The 25,834-nt window shown below is 43.9% G+C and overlaps 1 protein-coding gene across 2 annotated transcripts in view; it reads right to left on the bottom strand.

Annotated features, from left to right (window-relative positions):
* The window catches only part of RNF152 (ring finger protein 152), a 236,305-nt gene that overhangs the window by 105,427 nt on the left and 105,044 nt on the right, over positions 1–25,834 (bottom strand). The window contains exon 3 of one of the 2 annotated variants that reach the window (XR_012901720.2): positions 13,828–24,754. The exons of the other annotated variant lie outside the window; for it this stretch is intronic. The gene's annotated coding sequence lies outside the window, so the exon portion shown is untranslated. Of the gene's footprint in view, positions 1–13,827; positions 24,755–25,834 lie in introns of those variants that run through there. 2 annotated transcript variants of the gene reach the window in all.

Raw genomic sequence — 25,834 nt, 5'->3', positions numbered from 1 at the left:
TTACTTCTTAAACCTGACTCCACTGAAGAAGGGCTTGACCATGCAAGCTGCTGAGTCCACTCAACTCCAAGGGAGTTCATTGGAAGTCGAGGGCATGCCAGCCATCGGCATGATCAAGCCCAAAGCCTCCAGCCTCCAGAGAGAACCTACAAAAACTGATTTTTTTCCCCACCTGTTTTGCGGTTGGCCGTTCCTTACAAATGGAGAAAACCTCAGTGTGCCCAACTCGTTGATATGAGAAAGCAGCTACATTTCTCTACACCAAGAGCATTGCTTTCAAAATACTCCATACTCTACAGGATTTTTGCCCAGCTCTCCACTGACGATACTATGGAACTTGCTGGACATCTCCTTGCTGTCAACACCATACACAAGTGAATCCTCTTGACTGCACTGTAAAGCCTTGTCCAACACACATTCCAGTCAGTGGGAGACCTTTAATTTACTCCCCTGGGCTTTGTCCCACATCTGGAAGTCTGGTCTCCCCCTCACCCCCACCCCCGGGGAAACAGCAGCACAACAAAGTGCAGCCTGGAGGCTTTTCCATTACTGCTCTGATTGGCCGAAATCACAGCCAACAGGAGCAGCATCAGGCAGTGCCTGGGAGCAGCAGGAGACATGGAGCCATGTGCATCCCCAGGGAGCTGCGCCAAGTAAGCCTCCCTGTTACTCAGACCCCATGTCCCCAGCCCACTCCTGCCTAGCACTTCCACCTCTAGCCTGATCCTACATTCTCCCCCGATTCCCACCTCCACTTCACTCCTGCACCCTGCCTCCCACCCACCCAGATCCCACATCCAAAGCCCACTTTCCAGAAACCCCCTCCCACACACTGACTCCTTCATTTTTGGTCCCACCCCAGAGCCTGGGAAGCCCACAAAATCTACTAACCTGAGACCCCTAAGCTCTGGCATGCAAGGGGAATAGCAGCAGTGTCTTTCTGCTTCTCATTTGGGGCCCATCAGTGAAGTGCAGCCCCTCACTGATTTTTCTGTGCAGTTGCTGTCCTACAAAAATTATTCCGGTCTGAAAAACCTGCCTTCCAGTGAGACACTAAGAAACTTCATCTATTTAGTTTGTCCAAGAGAAGATTAAATACTGACTTGATTGCTGTCTACAAGCATCTACCTAGGGAAGAGGTTTCTGATTGCAAACAGCTTTTTATTCTAGCATAAAAGGCATAATGATATGCAAAGTCTGAGATTGACAAATGAAAGCTGAGATTAGACAAAATTCCAGCTAGAAACCTTTTAATGGTAGAGGTTAACAACAATTGGCACCACTCAGTTTTTTATCCCCTGGCCACCAGTCTGGTATCCAAGAGCCCAAATCAACTCGTTACTCTACACAGAAATGTTTTTTTTACTTAAATATGTTATTTCTATTTTTTCCCCACTCTTATCGTGTTCTTTATTCCAAATGACTATCAAATCAATTTCTTTATGGAAAAAGGGTGGAAAGGGGCATGAAAGGATGTAACAAAGCTAGGGGGTTGTTCTTTATCTAAAGATAATGCACTTGCACAAGCAACATAGTTGAGGTATTCTATATCTAAAGAGAACCAATTCAAATGAGCTTTTCCAAAACACCATCTCTAAAGCGCTCTAGCAAGAATATTAGATTACAATGTACCATCCCAACAAACTCTTTGGTTCATCAGTGATTCTGAGGCTTGGACAGTGCTGCATAGTAGCTTTCCAGAACTGCTTTAATAAATTAACTCATTGGTAGGTGTTATATCTTCACTGCATCTTGGTGGCTACCAAATTTCAGGAGCGGGGAGGGAAAGATGGAACTAGTTGTACAAAACATTTTCAAGTTAGCCAGGATAAATTCAAATATTCTATCATTAAAACCAAACAGAAGGCAAACAATGATTCACCTCCTCTCATAACAAAGCTCTGTCATTCCAATTGGAAAATGGATTGACTGATGATACGTATTTCTGGGATACTAATTAAGAATATGACCAATGACTGTCATATGATATCCTTATTGAAAGAAATTAGTGGGGGTACCTTGAATATTTAAAAGGACAAAATGATAAACTGTACGACTCTAGCCTGACACTCTCTTTTTGATTTAGTATTTGCAAAAGTTAACACACACCCCAGCCAAGTGCACATTCTTTGTAGAAGGCAGCAAGACATCAGGTGCCAGTTTGTGATTACAAGGTTCACTTATGTAAAAGCAATTAAGTTGCTTTGTTAAGTGATTGCAGCTAAGTAAAATTTTACTCTGGTTACTTATTAGCCACAGTGCCTTACCTTGAGTGGCAGAATTCAGAAACAAGCAGCTGAGGGTTACATACATGTGTCAAACTCACCCAATATGCATACTACTTTAGCTATCAAGAAATATTTTCTCAGATGACCCAACTCACTGGATACCCGTTCAAAGTTTTAGGGTATGTCTACATTTCCAAGTTTTGTGGAGGAAACTACTGTAGACATGCAGAAGTAAAAAGACAAAAGTCACCAAAGCGAGTTCACACTTGTCCCCTCTCCTGAGTGATTGTGTTCACATTGGGCGCTTCCCTGTCAACCTCTGGAGCAATGCACTGTGGGTATGTATCCCATAGCACCTCGCAACTTGGGGCATCTTGGGGCTATGCAAAATGTCCTGTTAGGCACCGTTTTGTTCAGGAGCTTCTGACTCCCTTTTGTGTCTTTTTTCCAACCACCACTCTGTGCTGTGCACTCTGGCACATGTAGCAAGACAGAATGGATCCCGCACTTCTCTCATATGCTCTGTTAACTATTGTGAGGACCTTGTGCAAGGCAGTGTAGATAGTCTTGGAATTAGTGACAAAGGACGAAGACTCAGAGGAGCCTGACGACGTGCATGATATGGACAGTGGTACCTGTCATTACACTTGGCAGTCACTAAGCAGCTGTAAGGGGTAGAGTGATGCTTTTGGACTAGGGAAAGCAGCACTGAGTGCTGGGATCGCATCCTCATGCAGGTGTGGGATGAAGATCAGTGGCTACAGAACTTTAGGCTGCGTAAAGCAACTTTCCTGGAGCTGTGTGTCAGGCTGGTCCCCAACGCAAAGACAAGAGAACGAGAACTGCCCTCTCACTTGAGAAGCATATGAGAATTGCTGTGTGGAAGCTGGTGACTCCTGATTATTACTAGTCAGTTGCAAATCAGTTTTGGTGCTCTCCTGTTGCTAGCATGCAGGGCAATAAATCGCATTCTGCTACAGAGGACCATGACTGGGAAATGAGCATGACATAGTGGCTGGCTTTGAGGACATGAGATTTCCCAGGTATGGAGGAGCAATAGATGGCATACATATTCCAATTTCAGCACCAGGATTACATCGACAGGAAGGGATACTTCTCATTGGTGCTGCAGGTGCTCTTAGATCACCATGAGCATGTCATAGACATCCAACAGAGGATGGTCGGGAAAGGCGCATGATGCATAAATCTTCAGGAACACAGGCATATACAGAAAGCTGCAGGTGGAGACTTTCTTTCCAGACCCAAGATTCCAGTGGAGGATGTGGAAATGACCATTGTGAACCTGGGAGACCCAACTTACCCCTTGTAGCCCTGATTCATGAAACCCTACATGGGTCACCTGGATTTAAGGCTGAACAGGTGCTGCATGGTGGTTGAATTGAGCCTTTGGGAGATTGAAGGTGAGATGGAAGTGTCTCGCTAGGCCAGGCTAGACCTCACTGAGAACAGTATTCCCATGGTTATCACAGCTTGTTACACTTTGCATAAGGTGTGAATCTAAGGAGGAATTGTTTCCCCAGGGGTGGAGCACTGAGATACAGCACTGGGCTGCAAGTTTGAGAGCCGGACACTATGGCTGTGTCTAGACTACATGCCTCTGTCGGCAGAGGCATATAGATTAGGGTTGTAGGCAAAGGGAAATGAAGCCGCGATTTAAATGATCGTGGCTTCATTTACATTTACATGGCTGCCGCGCTGAGCCGACAAACAGCTGATCAGCTGTTTGTCGGCTCGTGCGCTAGTCTGGACGTTCCCCCTGTCGACATCAAACCTCGTGGGATGAGGTTTACCGGGGCTGCCGACAAAGGGCTTTGATGTCGACAGGGGGAACGTCCAGACTAGCGCACAAGCCGACAAACAGCTGATCAGCTGTTTGTCGGCTCAGCGCGGCAGCCATGTAAATGTAAATGAAGCCACGATCATTTAAATCGCGGCTTCATTTCCCTTTTCCAAAACAACAAATCTACATGGCTCCGTCGACGGAGCCATGTAGTCTAGACGTACCCTATCAGAGGAGCTCAGAGGACTACTGTTAATGTTAGGGAGGCTCTGAGGGTGCTCTGTGAAAATGAGGGGCGTTGAGATAAACTTCTGTTACAGTTGCTTTTAAACTGCCCTCCCTCCAATGTAACATATAGCCAGGAACATGCCTTTAAAGCCTGCACCTGTGATTGGTCTGTGAGATTGTTAAACAGTAAATAAAAGCATAGAGCCATTCTAAAAGGGTGCCTTTATTCATGAGAAAACAGTGCACTGGAACTCAAAACACCCCTGACAGCTGTTAAGGGAGGTGACAGCAAACGGTTACGACTCACAGATGAATATAGGTCCAGGTATCACTAAGGGGCTGCGCCCTCTGCTTGCCTACCCTCCTCTCTTGGGCCACTTTCATTTCTCTGGGAAAGCCTGTTGATGCTGTTGACATGATGATATCCTTCTGTCTCCTAGAAGGAGCATTCTGACGTCTGGCAGGAAAAACTTTTTTATATATAGAGAGAGATCATCACAGTTGGGAGAGGGGGTGAAGTGCACAGAAAAATGAGAATCCTCAAAGAGTGAAAAAGAATGTAAAAGCATAGAGGGGGTGCTGCTGGGCACAGAATTGAGAAACTGCTGGTGGAGGGGGAGGATCCATGTTGGCTCACTGCTGTGCTGCTTGACTAGACAGTTGACGATTTCTGTCTGCTCCTCCTTCACCCTGATCATGTGTTCTGTGGTCTGCTGAGTAAAGGTCTGGTTGTCCTTATGGCTCCATAACTCTCTTTCCAAGCATTGTTCCCAATGTCTGCACTCGCTTTCTGATTGATTTAGCACTTCGCCAACCTAATCCTCCCTGTTTTTTTAGGCCACTTCTTTATCTGTTGCATCCTCTCCCACTTGGTCCATGGTGAGACCTTCAAGGCCTCTGCTGTTCAGCACAAAGCACACAAAGGGCTCTGTTAATTTTGAGTCCTACATTGTAACATTTCACTTATAAACCCATTTTCCAACATTTCCACTCACTTTCCCTTTGACCCTTGCAAGGAACGCATCTCAGCAAGAACCCTAATCATGATGGCTGAAGGGGTGGGAGTGGCTGGTGGTTGTGCAAAAATCAAGACATTCTGGATGCGGCTAGAAAATTCCCTTTGCCAGAACATCATTCTAATTATTGCCACATTTCTCCACAGGTGGGTAACACCCAGGCAGGCATCTACCTGCTCAGGGTAGGCATGGAAACTAGGGTTCAACTTCTCCAGCCTTGTGGCTTTTGCCCTTCTCCATATGTAGCCCATGTGTGCTCCACAAATGATTGATGAATGGACGGGGCAAATGTTTTACAATGGGGGAGGGGACAAAGATGCACTGCCATGGAATCTACAGCAGAAAATTGACAAGTACCTCTCGAAAAACGTTGACATACACTCTGCAGGATGCCATTGAGATCATGGCAAGTATCAATATCCCACTTGGCCATACTGATTAAGCTACATGGGAATATGTGCAACTGTCAGACACTCAGCCAACCTCCCACTTTTTCATGCCCTGATCCCAGCACTCCTCAAACCAAAGCCACTTACCCTGTATCTCACTCCCTGCTTCCTGGCCCTTGGGAAGTGATTGCTCAGACTGGCTTTGTCCATCAGCAGTGGAGAAAAGTTTCTGGCTGCTAGACATACTCAGCAACTCTGCAGGCAGCCCCTGGTTCTCAACTTTCACCTCCTCATCTACAATTTCATCCTCCATGTTAAGTCCTCTGTGTTCTGCCTGCCTTCATGCCCTCAAAAGTATCCACAGGGCTCTTGGCAGTGGAAGTGGGGGTGACCATTGACTAACATCCAGCTCCTTATAGAAACAGCAGGTCTTTAGTGAAGCACTGGAGCATCAGTTTGCTTCACAGGCCTTATGATAGACTTGTCTGAGTTCTTTAATCTTCAGTCTGCACTACAGCATGTCCTGTTCATACCCCTATTCACACAAGGCTTGAGAAATGTGACTGTACGTGTCCCAGTTCCAATGGGTCACTTGCAGCTGGAAGAGGGCCTGAACTAACTCCTCCCCCCATACACTGATCAGATCTAACAGCTGCACTATGGTCCAAGCTGAGGAGAGTTTGGTGCAATGGCCAGGCGTGAATCCGGAAAAGATGACATGATATCACTGCATGCTGAGCAAGTAGGTGATCACCCAGGTAAAGGGCAGAAAAGTTCAAACTGCTGAGCAGAGCAGCTGCTTGGGAATTATGGGACACTTCCTGGAGGCCAGAATCAGTGACAAAACACCTGCAGGTATCTTTATTGCAGATTTATCAACAACACAGGAAGGGGTAAAGACAAAAGTCCCTCGTGGAACTGTAAGACTTTTTTCAATGAAAATAGCTGTTTTTCCAAGACAAAAGTCACCTACATTGCAGTGTGAATGCTCACACAGTTTTGTCAAAAGTCACTTTTCCTTGACAAAACTTGCCAGTGTAGACAAACCCCCCAGGCCTCTTAAAGAGAGCGAGAAAAAACAAAGTATTAACCTGAAGATAAAACAAGTATTAACCGGGGCGAGGGTGGGCCATTTTCTCTACACTTACTTCTCATGTCCCTTTTTGTACCTATGTGTCCATGTTGCATTAGCACCGCTGCTATAACAGAGTGATGCAAGTAACCATATAAAGAAGCAGCAACTGAAAGAGATTAATTTAGAGTAGAAAAGACTTTCACACTGCACTGTGGCATTTCTGTCTCGCTGATGGATTCCCCCTTCCAAGCCATCCTGAGGATAGCAATGTGGTTGTGCTGCAAATAGTGGTATGCACAGCATTCATGTCTAGCACACTTTGTGGCTGCATCTAGACTGGCAAGATTTTGCGCAAAAGCAATTGCTTTTGCGCAAAAACTTGCCAGGTCTCTACACTGGCTGCTTGAATTTGTGCAAGAGCACTGACTTTGTAATGTACAAAATCAGTGCTTCTTACGCAAATACTTTCACGCTCCCACTTGGGAAAAAGCCCTCTTGAGCAAGAATTCTTGTGCAAGAGGGCCAGAGTAGACAGGTGAGAACTGTTTTGCGCAAAAAAGCCCCGATGGCAAAAATGGCAATAGGGGGTTTCTTGCGCAAAATCGCGTCTAGACTGGCCATGGATGCTTTTGCGCAAAAGCACTTTTTGTGCAAAAGCATCCGTGCCAATCTAGACGCGCTTTTGCGGAAATGCTTTTAACGGAAAAACTTTTCTGTTAAAAGTATTTCCACAAACGCAGCCTGTGTGTCTGCCTATTCATCAGAAGTATTCAGATTTTTGGAACTAGAGACATTGAAAATGGTTGTAGAACAGACACTAATTGCTGTAGAGGAAGAATGAGAGAAAAAACACAGAAAGAATAAACAAAGGAATGAGAAACCAATTAAATCCCCTCTAGAAACTTGGGATGAAATCTACAACAGCTGTATCTTTTTTAAATTCATAATTCTGCTTGACACTAGAAATCATGGACTGAACACAGAGACTGGATTTGTGGCTTATTACAACAACCTGTAATCCAGTTAGGGTAGGTCTACACTTCCCATGTTACAACGCTGTCACAGCAGTGCTGTAACCTGGGAAGTGTTATCACTCTTTGCCAGGAGAGCTGTCCCCTGGGGATAATTAAAAAAAAAACAACCCTGAATGAAGGCTTTACTGCCAGAAGTGTAGTGCCCAGCCATAAAGTGTATTCTATACTGGCGCTTTTCAACCCTATCACTTTTGTCACACAGAAAGGATGTTCTTTCATACCCCTGAATGACTAAAATTTCAGCATTGAAAGTAGCAATACAGATACAGCCTCGCTCCCTCTTTTTGTCCTATGACTGTGGAAGTGTTAGCAGGTCACGCTACCTTGAATGGTCCCCTACAATATGTGCTAATTACTTATGCTAAACAATCTGTTCCATTTTGCATTCTGCTGTGACACTGGGGCTTTTCATTGTAAGCCTTTACTCTCTTTAATAAAGGGATTTTTTTTAAAGAAAATGGGATGAGTTATGTGTATAGGATATAGATGTCCACAGAAAATCGTATCACCATCTGAGTCTTGGATAGACATCTACGATGAAATCTTGGCCCCTCTGAAGTCAGTGACAGAACTCCCATTGACTTCAATGGGGCCACGATTTCACCCCATACTCTAATTATTGATTTACTGTTCTGTTAACTCCAAAAAACAAAACAAGACTATTTCCCAGATTTGCTCCACTGCTTCTTTAATGAACCAAAACCAAGACAATTGTTACTGTATATTAAATGGGGATGGGTGGAGTTTGAGGAGATATTACAGTAGAGTGAGATTACCATCTGTATCTACTTATACATTCAAACAAGATATGGTTGGCTTATCTGTTTCAAAAGAAAAAGATTCAGCTTCTGTTTTGGCAATGAACAAATGTGATTTCTTTTTATCAAAGAATGCTGCACAACTGGCTTAGGCTGGATTCACATTCCACACTGAGAACTCACAGCTATTTCCACTTCCTGGTTAATCCTGACCAAGTCTACTAGTTAAAGGTGGAATTCACTGATTATGCACTGGTGACCCATAAAAAGTGCAATCATATACAGCAACCACACACAGGGGAGCAGTTGATCTGACCTCAAATCCCATGTTGTAGTCTCCCATGTAGCTACCTGAGGCTATGTGGAATATAAATTTAATATTATGTAAATTAGACTATTATTAATTGGAGTCACTACTGTTCTCACAAATATTCCACTAAATATGTTGCTATGGCTGTGTCTAAACTACATAGCTCCGTCGATGGAACCATGTAGATTAGGCTGAACAGCAGAGGGAAACGATTATTTAAATCGCGGCTTCATTGAAATTTAAATGGCTGCCGCGCTCTGCCGACCAGCTGATGATCAGCTGTTTGTCGGCAGATCGGGGCAGTCTGGATGTGTCGCTGTCGACAAGGAAGCCTTCGTTGACTGGCGCAGGTAAACATCGTTTCACGAGGCACACCTGCGCCGGTCAACAAAGGCTTCCTTGTCAACAGTGGCGCGTCCAGACTGCCCCGATCTGCCGACAAACAGCTGATCATCAGCTGGTCGGCAGAGCGCGGCAGCCATTTAAATTTCAATGAAGCCGTGATTATTTAAATCGCGGCTTCATTTCCCTCTGCCGATCAGCCTAATTTACATGGAGGAGCCATGTAGTTTAGACACACCTTATGTGAGCATCAAGGGAACCTAGCAAGTCCTGAATGATTTGCCATGGAGCAGGCATGCCTCAAACTCTTTATCCCAAAAATATAATGTACTGCCTCTCTGGACTGTAGTCCACAGCCTCATTTCACCCTGGGTAAGCCTTTTAGTACCAGATTTAATTACTTTGTTCCAAGTCCCTCAAAAATGTCTACTCTCTAGTAAGCTAGAGCCCTCTGCTGGTGATAGTTTTTTCTAAAGTTGGCAACAAGCAGTGATTTGTAGGGGTATGATGAGGTCATCCATCCCATGCTTAGTGCTGGACCTTTTGGTTATTTGGGTCTTCAATTGATTTAAACTCCACTGCCCCAGGTGTAATTAGCAACACCTCACATGGATCTCCAAATGTTTCAGACTCCCTCTGAAGTGAAAAAGCTGGTTGCCACTATGAAACTGTACTTGAGATGTTATTGGTCTGTTCGGTATCACATCCCAGTTTTGTAGGTATTAGCCATTGAAATACTTGGGGCTCTAGTCCGCACCATCAACTATTATCAAAGGCAATAAACAGGAATTTGTAAACAATCTTTGTAAAGCAGCGGTGGGGAACCTAAGGCCCAGGAGCCAGATGTGAACAACATAACAATGGTCATACTGGGTGTGACGGGGTGAAGCAGCCCCACACTGGATTTGCAGAGCCCAGCCAGGGTTACCTGGCTGCAAAGGCCCTGCCCCCGCAGCCCTACCGAGCATGCCCAGGCTGCAGCTCAACTATAAAAGCCTGGGAAGAGGCTCAGCCAGAGAAGGAGGACCTAGAAGGGGAGCTCCTGACCAGCAGCGACCCACGACCCAAGAAGAAGCTGGCGGAGCTACTGGGGCTGTCACAAGGGTCATCAGCAGAGAGACAGCCACCCCAGTGAGTGCAAGTACGTAGGACCCGGCAAGTATGTAGGAAGTGGCCCAGGGCAGGAGCCGGAGCAGCTTCTCCCACCCTGGGAACCTTGGTGCATTGCGGTAGGATTTCCCTGCCAAGGGAGTGGCAGGCTATCCTGCCACTCTCAGGGCCCTAGGCTGGGACCTGGTGGAATAGGGTGAGCCTGGGTTCCCCTACCAGGGGCACAGCCCCACTAGATCAGTGACTTTGTAAATTGACTTCAGCCAGTGGGCCCTGTCTTAAAGGGCCAGCCAGTAACTTTAATGTGTTGACTTGGGTCAGTGGGCTGCAGGCCTTGTCTTAAAAGCCCTACCAGTGACTTTTTATACAGGCAGTCCCCGACTTACGCGGATCCGACTTATGTCGGATCCGCACTTACGAACGGAGCTTTCTCGCCCCGGAAGTCGGGGCGAGAAAGCCCCGTTCTTAAGCTGCTCCGGTGCCCCTGGTCTGCTGGAGACCGTCTCCAGCAGACCAGGGGCACCGGGCGGGTTCCCGCGCTTCTGAGGCTTTGCCAGAGCAAAGCCTCAGAAGCGCGGGAACCGCTGCTGCTGCCTCTTGAGACCCGGTGCCTGTGGTCTGCTGGGGACGGTCCCCAGCAGACCACAGGCACCCGGACTGAAGCCGTAGCCGCGGGGGGTCCCGCGCCTCTGAGGCTTTGCCAGAGCAAAGCCTCAGAGGCGCGGGGAACCGCCGCTGCTGCCGCTCCAGTCTGGGTGCCTGCAGACCACAGGCACCCAGACTGAAGCCGCAGCCGTGGCGGGGTCCCTGCCTCTGAGGCTTTGCCAGAGCAAAGCCTCAGAGGCGCGGCACCCCGCTGCCGCTGCGGCTCTGCTCCCCGTGTCCCTGGGCTGCTGGGGGGGGGGGGGGCGCAGCTAGTCTGCTCCCCCCCCCCCAGCAGACCAGGCTTTTGTTTTGGACTCTGGGGCAGAGCAGCTGGGGCGCTGCCGATTGGTCCTGCAGCGCCCATGGGCACTACTGGACCAACCCGGCAGCACCCCAGCTGCTCTGCCCCAGGTCCTGATTCAGCCGCTGCTGGTCAGTTTCAGCAGTGGCTGAATCAGGACGTCTGGGGCAAAGCAGATGGGGTGCTGCTGGGTTGGTCCAGTAGCACCCCAGCTGCTCTGCCCCAGGCGTCCCCAAGTCAGCTTCTGCTGAAACTGACCAGCGCTGACTACAGGAAGCCAGAGGCAGAGTTGCTCTGCCCCGGGCTTCCTGGAATCAGCTGCTGATCAGTTTCAGCAGCAGCTGACTTGGGGACGCCTGGGATTCTTAAGTTGATTCTGTATGTAAGTCAGAACTGGCGGTCAGTTTCAGCAGTGTCTGAATCTGGACGCCAGTTCCGACTTACATACAGATTCAACTTAAGAACAAACCTACAGTCCCTATCTTGTACGTAACCCGGGGACTGCCTGTATTGACTTTGGCCAGTGGGCCAGCAGGCCCTGTCTTAAAGGGCCAGCCAGCAATTTTAATGTATTGCCACAGGCTCTGTCTTAAAGGACCTACCAGTGACTTTATATGTGGACTCAGGGTCTTGTCTCTGCCCACCGGAGGGGGAAGGGGAAAACACCCCACAACAGTGGGTCAGACCAATGGTCCATCCAGCCCAGTATCCTGTCTGCTGATAGTGGCCAATACCAGATGCCCCAGAGGGAGGGATCACAACAGGTAATTATCACGTGATCCCTCCCCTGTCACCCACCTCCAGAGAAACAGAGGCTAGGGACACCATTCCTACCCATCTTAGCTAATAGATTCATGGAGGTTAGCTCCATCAATGGCTATCTAGCTCTTTTTTTTAATCCCTGTTAAAGTCCTAGCCTTCACCATATCCTCTGGCAAGGAGTTCCAGAGGGTGACTGTGAGCTGAGTGAAGAAAAACTTCCTTTTGTTTGTTTTAAACCTGCTGCCTATTAATTTTCATTTGGTGACCCCTAGTTCTTATGTTGTGGGAACAAGTACATAACTTTTCCTTATTCACTTTTTCCATATCAGTCATGATTTTATAGACCTCTAGCATATCCCCCCTCAGTCTCCTCTTTTCTAAACTGAAAAGTCCAAGTCTTTTTAATCTCTCTTCATACGGGACCCGTTCCAAAGCCCTAATCATGTTTGTTGCCCTTTTTGGAACCTTTTCCAATGCCAATATATCTTTTTTGAGATGAAGCAACCACATCTGCACACAGTATATAAAAAACCATGGTATGCCCACATTTTGAAAAGAGGCAGTAAGATATTCTCTATCCCTTTTTTGTGGCCCTGGGCTTGCCTGGATCCAGCCCCTGAAGCTCAGGGCTCCCTGAAGCATTGGGGAGTTCATGTTGGCACTCCAGCCCCTTGTTGCTTCCCTGCAGGGCTGGAGCACACAAAAATCTACTAGCTTGGGCCCCCCTTGGCTCTGGTGTGTCAGGGGAATATAGAGAATGTCTTTTTTTCTTCTGGGTCAGGAGCCAGGTCAGTGAGGCTTTGGTTTTGCTTTTGTGCGGTTGCTTTGTTTGCTTCTCACTTGTGTGCAGCCCCTAACTGATTTTTTCTGTGGGTCAGCAGTCCCCAGCCCAAGAAAGGTTCCCTCACCCCTATTGTAAAGTATCATTTGAGAACTCATAATTTGCTAGTTAGTGTTGTCCTGACTTTTGTGAAGTTATACAACTCCCCAGTATGTTGTTATTACCACATGTTCCGAACCTCTCGGCCCTGCCCCTAAATTGGCAAACAGGTCTGTCCTCAACAAAGGAATGCATACTCTGTTTAATTTGCCATTAAGCAGTAAACAGACTCATCAAGTAGGAAGGGAAACAATGAAATCTCAAACACATGAGAAAAAGCCAACAGGGAACATCCTTCCACATAGACTCAGTCTTCTAGTGCCCAGCTGGAAATGTTTTTCGAGAGGAGGACTGAAATTATAAAAGGAGAAAAACACTCTCTCTCTCCCCATCCCATTCATTGCACCTGAAGAAAAAAAAAAAAGGAAGAAACTGTTGGACTTTGACAAGGGGGGATTCTGACCTGTCACATTTGGTCATTAACACACTTTAATACACGTGGGCTGTGTCTGCATTGGCACCCTTTTCCAGAAAAGGGATGCTAATGAGAGCAGTTGGAATTGCAAATGCCGTGGGGGATTTAAATATCCCCCGCGGCATTTGCATGAACATGGCTGCCGCTTTTTTCCGGCTCGGGGCTTTGCCGGAGAAAAGCACCAGTCTAGACAGGAGCTTTCGGAAAATAAAGCCTTTTCTGGAAGATCCCTTATTCCTGATTTTAAGAGGAATAAGGGATCTTCCGGAAAAGGCTTTATTTTCCAAAAGATCCCGTCTAGACTGGCGCTTTTCTCCGGCAAAGCCCCGAGCCGGAAAAAAGCGGCAGCCATGTTCATGCAAATGCTGCGGGGGATATTTAAATTCCCTGCGGCATTTGCAATTCCGACTTGTCTCATTGGCACCCTTTTCTGGAAAAGGGATGCTAATGTAGACACAGCCATGGTGAAAAGCTTTGCCTAAATCGGATATCATTTGTAAGATAGGCATCAGCAATTGTTTTCTCTTTATTTTTCCACTAGCCAGTTCTGACTTTTATGCATCATTCCTTATACACACTTAGAATCTAAGTAGTCAATAAACTTGTTTTACTATTTTATCTAATCCAATGTGTTTAAATTGAAGTGCCTGAATAATTATCTGAGATATGCTGGCATATTTCCCATAAGGAATAATGGACTTTAAATATTTTGCACCATCCACAAGACATCTGGGCAGTACAGGCCATACACACAAATCTGGGGCTGAGTGTGTTGAGGTCACTCTGCAGTATAACCAAGGCTGGTGAGAGCCAGAGAATAACCCATGCATAGCTGGCAGCCTTCAGTTATACACTGCCTCTCAGGGTATGGCTTGAATGAGCAGTTCACATGGGAGCCACTTCAACATTGTAAGGCACTCAAGGTTGCAGGGCAGGGCTGACCCAGCTCCTCAGTCTGAATTGTACCCTGGTAGGTCACAAAGGGCTTGGTGGAAAGTATGTAAGAAAAAAATAATCAAACCCTTATGTGTAATCATGCCTCCACCCAAAAGCCAGCCAATCACTCTGTTCTTGTGTAGCATTATGCTGCACTGTAGGCAATGAAGTCTGGGAAGGAAAAGAAACAGGACACTCTGATGCTCTCTCAGTGAATGATTAAATATAGTGTGGCTTATAAATGAAAAGAAGAGGAATTCTCTTGCATGCTAAGAACAGACTCAGGCAACAATAAAGATAGGCAGGTGTTGCAATTAAGCAACAGTGGTGAAAGAGGGCTGTGTTTATAGCTAACAAACAAAAGTAGTATGCGATATTGAACTGGATTGGGATGATCCAAGAATCATTGCATGCTGGAACAGCAAAACCAGTAATAATTTAAAAAATGTGACGTTTTTAACCCAGCACTGAAGAGTGAAGTGATGGTCCTAGATGAACACCTAACCAGGAACCCAACTGTGTGAGCAAAGGATGAGATAAATATAGTGACGCTATTGTGGTCTTATAATCGGATTGTGTCAATGACCAGCCTGGGGACATGGGCAGTAACTGTCTTGGGACCATACTGGATGAAGTGGCCCTCACAGACTTCCAAAGTAACACGTCCTTTTTTCTCCCAAATCATCCAGTGCCACTTTAGCTCTCTTATGCACTAAGGGAAGCAAGATACAGTATTTCTCAAAATATTTCTCAAAATATAATTAGAAGATTTTCCTATTCCAGTTCATTGATTGGCTCACTTTCAGCACAGACAACTCAGCTGATCAATTCTTTATATCTTTACTATGTTTAGAGCCTTGAAAATCCATGGGTATCCATGGGCCACGGCTCATTTTTATATCTGCAGGTAACCACATCTGCAGCTGTCAATGAGGAGATCCACAGCTCATTTGTGGATACAGATGTGGCTGCAGGTACAAAATGTTGTATCTTCACAGGGAACTATGATTTGTATGTGCACAGATAAATTATGTTTAACAGACCATATTCAATAGAAGACTACTTATCCACATCAAAGCATCCACAGCTTTATCACTCCTGCCAGGTTTCCTGGCTACTTCCTTCTGTATACTCGCAGGAAGAGGAAGGAGAGAGGACAAATAAGTTGTCTCCCCTTTATTGCAAAGGCATATGTACCATTGTGGTGAAAATGTATTCATTACAGTAGAACTCCAGTTCTTTGCCTCTGAGAAACTGAGAGCTGTTCTATTGGACTTCTGTCATTTAACCACCGAACAAAACAAATAGCAACCCACAAAGTTTATGTAGTAAAACAGTGTTAAGCGTTTATAAATGGATCTTATGTAGTTTTATATGCAGAACCTTCTTAGCAGTATGGTTTCCAAAGTGGGATCATCATGAACAAGAATATGATACAGATAACTCCAGATATTCCACTAAGCAAATAAATAGCATCCTCTTGACATGCAACAAGTTCAGATGAGTCAAAGCTACAACAGTTAAAAGAATCTAGAGATATCTCTATGGAGGTGAAATTCAGTGACTACCTTGAAGGGATAGCATTATATTGTGAATTCTTTTGCACTAGGGAGCTAAAAGTCTGAAATCATGGCCTTGTTTATGTTTCTAAGACCCATATATGGTCAGAGCCTCCTCCCCACCTCACTGATTCCTTGGCCACAACTTACAGACCTTATTTTTATGAAAGTTAGATCTAATTTTCCCCCGCAGGAGAATGACCCTCCCTTTGGAGAAAATTAGTGTCACTTTCATAATGCAAAAGTTTTTGATAGGGAGGATAGCAAGAACTTGGCTCTATTTTTCTCCCCATACACAAGGTATGAATAAGATAAGAAAACACTAATAGCTTTGTTTTTATTAATAATATTAGCCAGTCTTTTGTTTAGTGGAGAGATGGAAGAACTCCAAGATATGGTACTAGTAAGAAGGAGAGCTCAGTGTCATGGCCTATAAACATAGCACTAGCAGAGAGCATAACAACGACTTTGTTTTGTTGCACATAGCAAAGGCAGAAGATGTCATCATAATAAAGTGGACTAGAACACACCCAAAATATTCTTGTTTCTCTTTCTTCCTTTTCACTCTTAGGTCAAATTCACTGCTGGCATAAGACATCAGGACTCAGCAGATCACTCCTAACGAGTGAAGACTGCCTCTCTCAAAGGTGACTAACCATGAGGGGCCATTTTCCAACTACTTGTTAAATTATATTTTATGCTCTTATTGCTCACTGCCTATATACTTCTTGCTGTTCCTTATTTACTGTACAGTTCTAGGAGTGGAAGCATTGGAAGAAGATGCAAAAGGAGCACTAGCTCTACTCCACCCGCCAATCCTCCTGGAAATGGTGGTGACTTTTAATTGCAAGTATTTGACCTCGGGAGAACCAGCAGGCACAGAGAAATTGAACCATCTTATTGAAGAGGGTATGATAATATCTTTTATTGGACTGCTGGTGAAAGAAATGAGCTTTTGAACTACATAGAGCTATTCTTCAGGTTTGGGAAAGGTACTGAGTACCACCTAAATACAAGATTAATACAGAATGGGGTGGAGAGAGGTGAGCAGGGATGGGTGTGTGGAGGAAGGGGTGAAGTCAGGGTAGGACCTGGGGCAGAGTGAGGTCCGATACCTCACCAGCAGCTAAGAAAGACCGTGCCTATGGCCCTGGTTAGAATAATGAATAGTCAGGCACCAGTGTAGCCAGAGTGGTCCACATCCTTAATGTAAACAGGCAAAGCTACTTTTTCCATCTCCTGGAATTGGACTAAGCGGTGCTGGTGCAAATCATGGGCTTATAGAGATTTACCTTGTCTGCATCAGGGGGTTGCACCACTGTAGCTGCACTGGTGCCTGGCCACTGCAGGCTATAATTGGGGGAAATTTCCCACTGTAGGTGAGAGTACGTGCATACCTTTACCTGCCAATACCCTTCCTACATGTCACAATCCCTATTCTGTTGCTGAACATTGAGGGGAAAAAATGCCTTGGGTATTTTTATTATAAAAATCTAATGACCCTATTCCCACTAGAACAGGAAAGTTCCTTGTCTGGAGGACTCTGTTTTGTGCAAACTCACCTCACGAGCCCAAGCCAGTAGATAGCCTTTGAGCAGGTCTCCTGGATTGGGCCTGGCACACAATTCAGATACTTGAACACTTCCCTTCCCTAATTCGTAAATCATTTTGGGCTCAGGTAGAAAAGAAGTGTGCAGACATCTAGAATGAAGCAGCCGTGTGGGTGCCCAGAGAAGAAATATAGGCACCAGTGGAACTTTTTACTGCAAAAAACTTAGGTGCCCAGTAAGTTTAGGTGCCTGTAGGGTTCTGCTCGAGTTTTGTGAATCACAACAAAGCCCAAATCTGAGATTTAGGCAAGTAAGTCTCAGGGTTTAGGCTACTCAGCCCTGGCCTACACTAGGGAGTTATTTTGAAACAACAAGTGGAGCGTCCACACGACCAAGCCTGTTATTTTGAAATAACTCCTGCTTTCCATGAGGAATAACATTTATTTCAAAATAGAGATTTCAAAAATAGTGGTAGTGTAGACACTCTACTGCTGCTATTTAAAACTAGCTACTCCCTCTAGTCACTCAATAATTATGCCCTTATGCCTCCTGGGGCTCCAAGTTAAAGTAGTGTTACCACATTAAGGGAGCCTGCCTAGCATGAATTTCGAGGCTTCTGTGGAATGTGGACATACTATCTCAAAATAGTTATTTTGGGAGTTATTTCGAAATTTCCTAGTTATAGACATGCCCTAAGTTACCTTTGCGAATCTAGCTCTTCTTCCCCCCTCCCTCCCCCACACACAAGCATGAGACTTCTCTCTCTCCACCATAGCACAGGAGTCTCACTGTTGGTGTTAACACAGGCCTGCCAAATCTCAAAGGGAACTATTCAGTGAAAGTTATGGCCATTACAAGAAGAAAGCAGTAGTATTCAAGCCAACATTAACATACTTGCTTTGTCTTCCACTGCTTTTAAAAAAAGTGTGTTTTTGCCTCAGGTAAGTAAGATACTTTCCTGTAAAATTCTTGTGGAGAAAAGTCTACTGTATTTATCACTAACACAAACTGTGTGATGTCAGTTATGAGGAGTGTAGGGATGACCTCACCTAGGTCTCTCAAGGTACAAACTATAGGAATCTGCAGTTAACTTGGAGAAAAACAAAAACTTTGGGGGGGGGGGGGGAGAGTGTCAGTGAGCAGACCAAAGTTTGCATTCCTAGAACAAGAGCAGAGTGGCATCTCCCATGACAAAAATCAAATTACTTTTGGCACTCAAACAGTATACTATCATTGATGACCTGCTGTCCTAAACAAGAGATTTTAATATAAACATCTTGTCAGCTGGTTAAATACATGAGGGCTACGTCTACACTTCAGGCTTCTGGCGCAAGAACTGTTTTTCACAAGAGTTCTTGCACAAGAGCGCATCCACACTGCCGTGTGCTTTTGCACAAAAGAGTGTCCATGGCAGTGTGTTTGCTCTCTTGCGCAAGAAAGCTCTGATGGCCATTTTAGCCATAGAGATTTCTTGTGCAGGAAACCCCTGTTGCCATTCCACACTGCTGCCTTGTGCAAGAGTTCTTGCTCAAGAGGGCTTATTCCTCATGGGGAGAGGAATAACTCTTGCATAAGAAGCCCTCTGTTCCAATGCTTTACTGTAAACTTACTTGCGCAAGAACGCACATGCAGTGTAGATGCGCCGCAAGTTTTTGCGCAAGAACAGCCATTCTTCCACAAAAAGCCTGCAGTGTAGATGTAGCTGAGCTGTTTAATGTAACATGGTCCATCTCCCAAATGCAAACCTGATTAGTATTCGTCAGTGAGTAGGGGATGGTCAAGGGTTTCCGCCTGACAACAAAGACAAACAACTGTCTGGAGGTTATGGATCCAACAAACAACAAAGGCAGTGTCTCCCAGGAAAAAAAAACGCTTTTTATTTGTGCACCAGGGCATCTGTTGCTGGCTCAACTAAGCTTCTGCAAGTTATCTGTATTGCCAGCAGAGTCAATTTCCAAAGCGCACACTAGGCCAAATTGAGCTCTGTGCTGGTACCTCCCCTTCAGAGGGGTTTATGTAGTCTCCCAGCCCAGCTAAGGGAGCCTTTGCATCAGTGGCCCAAGGCTTCACATGGGTAGAGAATTTCCAGTGCACAGGTTAGTCATGTCTCTTCCTTCTGCTCTGTACCAGGTTTGCCAAACTGGACACCACCTCCAGTCTTCCTCCTCCCCCAAAGACCCTGCTCTGCCTCTTCCCCCAAAGCCCTGGACCCTGCTACACCTCTTCCCAAACCAAAGGGAACCAAAGTGGAGAGGCTAAATGACTGCCCCAACCTGATACTAGAAGACATTTGTGGCAAAGTATGGAAAGTAAAGAATTGAATCTAAATCTCAGAAGTCCAAAGCAACTAGACCATCCTTCACCTCCAATCATAGTCTAAGTAATTTGTTCGGGGTCATGTAGCAATCCGTGGCAGAGATAGAAACAGATCCTGGGAGCATCTCAATCTATCTGCTCAGTAACATTTCATTTAACACTAGTCAGTCTGAAGTAAATAACGAACTATTCTTTCCATAAATTACAAACTTACTTGTTTTAAGAAAGTACTTTGTGATGCCTACTGTTTTTCATATTTTATTTCAAATGGAATTACTTGGAAGCATGTGCATTTGTGTTGGATCTAGTCTAATAAGTACCAAAACTTCACAAAAAAATTACTTTCATGATGTCACCTAACTCATTGTGATTTGTTAGCTTTCTTCTGTGGTTTTTTTAATGATGATGATGATTGAATGTCTATAAAATAGAAAATGGCAGGCATCTGTATTTTAGGAACCTATAACACCATACACACAATATATAAACTCTCAGAGTAATGAACTCTGTGTGGGCCAATCCTTGTGCAGATCACTATAGGAGGTGAAAGGATCTGAACTCAGGGGAGGGATAGCTCAGTGGTTTGAGCATTGGCTTACTAAACCCAGGGTGGTGAGTTCAATCCTTGTGGAGGCCATTTGGGGCAAAAATTTGTCAGGGATAATACTTAGTCCTGCTGTGAAGGCCGGGGACTGGACTTAATGACCTTTCAAGGTCCCTTCCAGTTCTAGGAGCTAGGCAATCTCCATTAATTTATAACTCATGGACCTCTTTATAGGTGTGGCACCACCATCAAATATTAAATTATGAGCTGAGGCTTTCAGAAAATATCAAATAGCATGAGACTTGATAAATTCCTGGGAGTGGACACCTTGTATTGCAGGGACTAAGCCTATGTAACCTTGCACTGTGATGTGACAAATGATTTTTTATTTATTGTTTTCATAAAAGTAAGTTTTACATTTTTAAAAAATGCCTTGTGTATTTATCCTATTGCATGGTTTCTTCTGATATCGGCAAATAACTAACCATTTTTAAAACTTATTATTCAGGATAGTCATTTCCCTTCTGCAAAAGGATTTTTTTTTCTTAAATGGCACTCACCCCCACAGGCTTTTAAACAAAGCAAGAAATCCTATTTCATTTGATTCAGTCTCAGATTGCATGCGGAAAACCGCTTCAATATTACATCCTGATCAAACACAAAAGAAAACCTGACCCAATGGAAAATGGCAAGCAAGGCAGTGCCAGTCACATTCGCCTCCCAATGTCAGACAAAACTCAGAGTGGCAGTGCTATCAGCACCAGGGGCCATATGTCTAATTAAAAGGATTTTTTTTTAATTTAACACATAGCTTTCTTAGCAGAATTCTAAATATAGATATGATAGTATATGGCTGAGCTAGGATATAAATGGAAATGGCCCAAAGCAAAACAATGGTTAAAGTAGCATGATTAAAACAAATCAGCATTTTATTCTTTTTCTATTAATAAAACGTATCTGCAGATAAATCACTGATTAAACAATGAAGGTGCTAGATTAAGCTGCATAATTAATGAGTAAGAGAAATGCACAGAACAACAGCCTGATGTCCCTGTGCGTTTTGGGAAACATTCTGCTGGTTTGAAAGCCGATGAATGAATGGCTGAGCAGATGGTGTTGACGGGAGGGCTTTAGTTCCCTTGGCCATGGGATTCTGTTCTGGAAAGAAGAAGAGAGGGGTCCACCTGACCAAGAAGTGAAATACTATCTTCATGCACTGACTTGCCAACTTAGTGAGGAGGGCTTTAAGCAAAGTTCAAAACAGGCAGGTAAGAAAAACAAAGAAGCACAAAAAAGGTGAACTTAATAGAATGCTAGATGGGGGGCGGGGGTAGAGTGATAGAACCAATAAGAGGGAAAAACAGGGAGGGGGGCAGAGACTGTTCAGCAACTGAGATGTTGCTACACAAATACAAGAAGTGTGGGAAATAAAAAATGTATTAGTAGATCAGAAGGGACCAGTTAAAAGTCCCTATATAAAGATAAAATGGGAAAACTATAGGATGATGCCATGGCAGGGATCTATAATACATGGAGATATACCTATCTCATAGAACTGGAAGGGACCTTGAGAGGTCATTGAGTCCAGTCCCCTGCCCTCATGGCAGGACCAAGTACCATCCCTGACAGATTTGCCCCAGATCCCTAAATGGCGCCCTCAAGGATTGAACTCAAACCCTGGGTTAGCAGGCCAATGCTCAAACCACTGAGCTATCCCTCCCCCCCCCCCCAGATATTGTAGACCCCAATTCATGAAGAGAAGGTGGATAAAGCATTTTGAGAATAAAAATATCCACAACACAAGATCTGGTAATAATGGGGGTCCTAACTATCCGAACATTTGTAGGAACAGCAAAGATGCAAACTATAAGTTCTTAGAATAGTTTGGAGTCAATTTTTTGTTTCAGCAAATGGAGGAAGTAACAGTCAGTCATTTTAGACTTGATTCTGACCAACAAGGAAGAACTGGTTACAAAGGTGAAAGTGGGCAGTAAAGTCATCATGAAATCATAGAGTTCATTATTCTAAGGAAAGGAAGGCGTGAGAACAGCAGAATATGACTGGTACAAAGGAATAATTGTATGCAGAGTTATAGCCATTTTTCTACCACAGTATCAGAGACACAAGGTGACTCACTTCTCTTGATATGAGAGAGCAGTTTTTGAGGTTACACCAAACTCTTCTTCGGGTGGAAAAATATACTCAGAGGGTCAGAGCTAAATGGGAAAAATAACAGAAAATGTGGAAATGGCAACTTAACTTTTTTGTTTCACTTTTCATCAAGAAAGTTGGTGCTTGATTGGCTGCCAAATATAATGAAATCTCATGAAAATGAGGTAGGTTCAGAAGGTAAAATAGGAAAAGAACAAGTTAAAGATTACTTAGCCAAGTGAGATGTCTTCAGGTCACCAGGGTCTGAAGAAATACATCCTAGAATACTCAAGGAGTTGAGTGAGGAGATATCTAAGCCATTAGCTATTACCTTTGAAAAGTCATGGAAAACGGGAGAGATTCCAGAAGACTGGAAAGGGGCAAATAGTGCTCATCTATAAAAAGGGAAATAAGGACAACCCAGGAAACCACAGACCAGCAGTTAGTTTAACTTCTGTGCTAGGAAAAATAATAGAGCAAATAATTAAGGAATTCATCTGCAAACATTTAGAATAGATTAAGATAAGTAAACAACAAATCATGTCAAACCCACTTGATAGCTTTCTTTTAGGACAACAAGCTTTGTAGATAAGAGGGAAGTGGTAGATGTTGTATACCTAGATTCTAGTAAAGCATTCCATACTGTCTTGCATGACCTTCTCATCAATAAACTAAAGAAGTACAACCTAGATGGCATGACTGTAAATTGATTGCATAACCCCTTGGCTAACTGTTCACAGTCAGGCTGGATGGGTATAACATGTGGGGTTCTGTAGGGATCAGTTTTAGGACCGGTTCTGTTCAATGTCTTCATCAACAATTTAGATAATGGCATAAAGAGTATGCTTAATAAGTTTGCTGGTGATACCAAGATGGGAAGAGATTGCACGTATGTTGCAGGATGGGATTATAATTCAAAATTATCTGAAACTGGAGAAATGGTCTGAGAAACAGGATGAAGTTTAATAAGAACAAATTCAAAGTAATCCACTTATGAAAGAACAATTAGTTTCACACATACAAAAGGGGAAATGATAGTCTAGAAGGAGTACTGCAGAAAGGCATCAAGGAGCCATAGTGGACCATAAGCTAAATATAAGCCAATAGCATGACACTGTTTGGAAAAAAAAGACAAATATTCTGGGATGTTATTAACAGGAATGCTGTAAAAAAAGACATGAGAAGTCATTCTTCTGCTCTACTCTGCACTGATTAGGCCTCAAATGGAGTACTGTGTCAAGTTCTGGGCACCACATTTCAGGAAAGATGTAGACAAATTGAAGAAAAGCAACAAAAATGTTTACAGGTTTAGAAAAAACGACCTGTGAATGAAGATTGAAAGAACTGGGTTTGTTTAGTCTGAAAGAGAAAAGACTGAGAAGGGACATGATGACAGTTTCCGTAAAGGTTGTCACAAGAAGGAGGGAGAAAAATTATTCTCTCTACCATTTGATGATAGGACAAAAAAAGCAATAGGTTTAAATTGCAGCAAGGGAGGTTTAGGCTGGACATTTAGAAAATCTTCTTAACTGTCGAGTCGTTAAGCACTGGAATAAATCTCTGCCATTGCAAATTTTTTAAGAGCAGGTTAAACACATTTCAGGGATAATTTAGATGCTGCTTGGCCCTACCATGCATGCAAAGGACTGGACTGGATGACCATTCAAATTCCCTTCCAGTTCTATGATTCCATAAATACAAGGTGGAACAGGTAGTTGAGCACATATTTCAAGGCCCCTTCAAGGTGAAGTAGCCCACTAGCATGCCTGTACTCATAAGACAAAAAGTGGGTGATCAGCTGGTTACAGGTTGTGGTCATAAGTCACCTAGTCTCTCTAATATCCTGGAACTAACATGGCTGCAACAGAACAATTGTATTGAGTACTTTTTCTTTATTAGGACCATGATTTTTAGGTTCTAGCAAAGTTATGAATTTAAGCACCCAGGCTCATCTTTTGAAAGCATCATGAGGAGGAGGATTGATAGGCCACATAGAAAGTGATCAGTTGGCTTTATCTTCAGTGAAAAGTGTTCACCCACAGGTGGTAGGGTATTGTCTTGTATCATTCTCCTGAATGAATTCATTTGAGAGCCAAATAATGATCTAGTTTCCCCCACACAGTATTATTATTACAGCATTTAGTGGTGTACCTCATCCAGAGACATGTTGTAATAGGGATTTGTGGGACCTATAAATCTTGAAAGATTTGTTGTGAGTGTTGTCATACTAGCAGTATAGATCTGCCTGCAGGTTTCACATCTCTTGTTCTGGTAACGTCTGGTGCTCTCTGAGACGGTGATCAGTTGGCTTTATCTTTAGTGGATATGAAGTAATGGGCTTACTCTGCAAAAGAGAAGACTTGGTTTAGCTGTTAGGAAAAGCTTTTAACTACTAGGATAATTACATTTTAAAACAGGCTTCCAAAGGAGGCTGTGAAATCCCCATCACTAGAGATTTTTAAAAACAGGTTAGACAAATATTTCAGCCCCCCCAGCCCTGAATTTCTATGAAATTATTAATCCAGCAATCATGCCAGTCACCAAATATCTGAGTAACAGCTGAGTCTGGGTCTCTTCATGACAAAGGAAGAGTACACAACCAGAATCTTGGCTGCAGTACTGATAAGTGATAAATCTTATGAAACAAGTGTGTTTGAGGTGCACTTTGTACAGGAAAAATTATCTATGTTGAAGTCAGCGTCCATAAACACATGTCCTCTGTGATGTGTATTTTTTCCTTTAACTTAAGATGTCTGCCTGCTAGTCTGCTTGAGGCAGAACTGTAAAGCAATTGATGATGGAGTAGCTCTCAGAATGGAAGAGTCTGCTCTGTCCTAGGGAGTTTATAAACTGTCTTTCCTTCATTGTTTTCCATTGCTAATCTGAAACAAGTCATATACACTGTGTATATTTTGCTCCTTGTATTTGGCTAACGTTTTGTGCATGTGAGAGTGACCTGCATTACCAGGATAGTGAACCAAGTAATTTAATATATTGTTTCCATTCTAATCTTTATGAGACTGGGAGGATGGCCATATGGTTAAAGCACTAGATTTGAACTTTGCAAATATGGGTTCAGACCTCTCCTAAATTTTCTGCCTCCTCTTGGACAAGTCACTCTAGATCTTTCCCCCCATCCCTAAAATGGGGGAAATATTTCCCTTGCTCTATGTTTAGATAGCATATTTTTATATCAATTGTGCTGTGTACTTTCAAAATAGGCAGCTTAAGTCTGTTAAAATATGCACAGAATCTATCAGTCTATTCACTATGGTAAGACAGGTAATAAGAAGTTAACACCTCGAGGGTGGCGTCTGTGCTAAGTGAGAAAACCTCTTCAAAAGGCATTCTCAGGTCAAGAAAATGTTTAATCATTAGTTTCAAAATATGCAGATTCCTACAATCTAGGCAGCAGGTTTTAAAC

The sequence above is a fragment of the Pelodiscus sinensis genome, chromosome 2 (assembly GCF_052426305.1).
Source record: "Pelodiscus sinensis isolate ZL-2025 chromosome 2, ASM5242630v1, whole genome shotgun sequence".
NCBI classification, from domain to species: domain Eukaryota; kingdom Metazoa; phylum Chordata; order Testudines; family Trionychidae; genus Pelodiscus; species Pelodiscus sinensis.
Note: the sequence above shows the minus strand (reverse complement) of the source record. Positions and strands in the feature narration are given on the sequence as shown.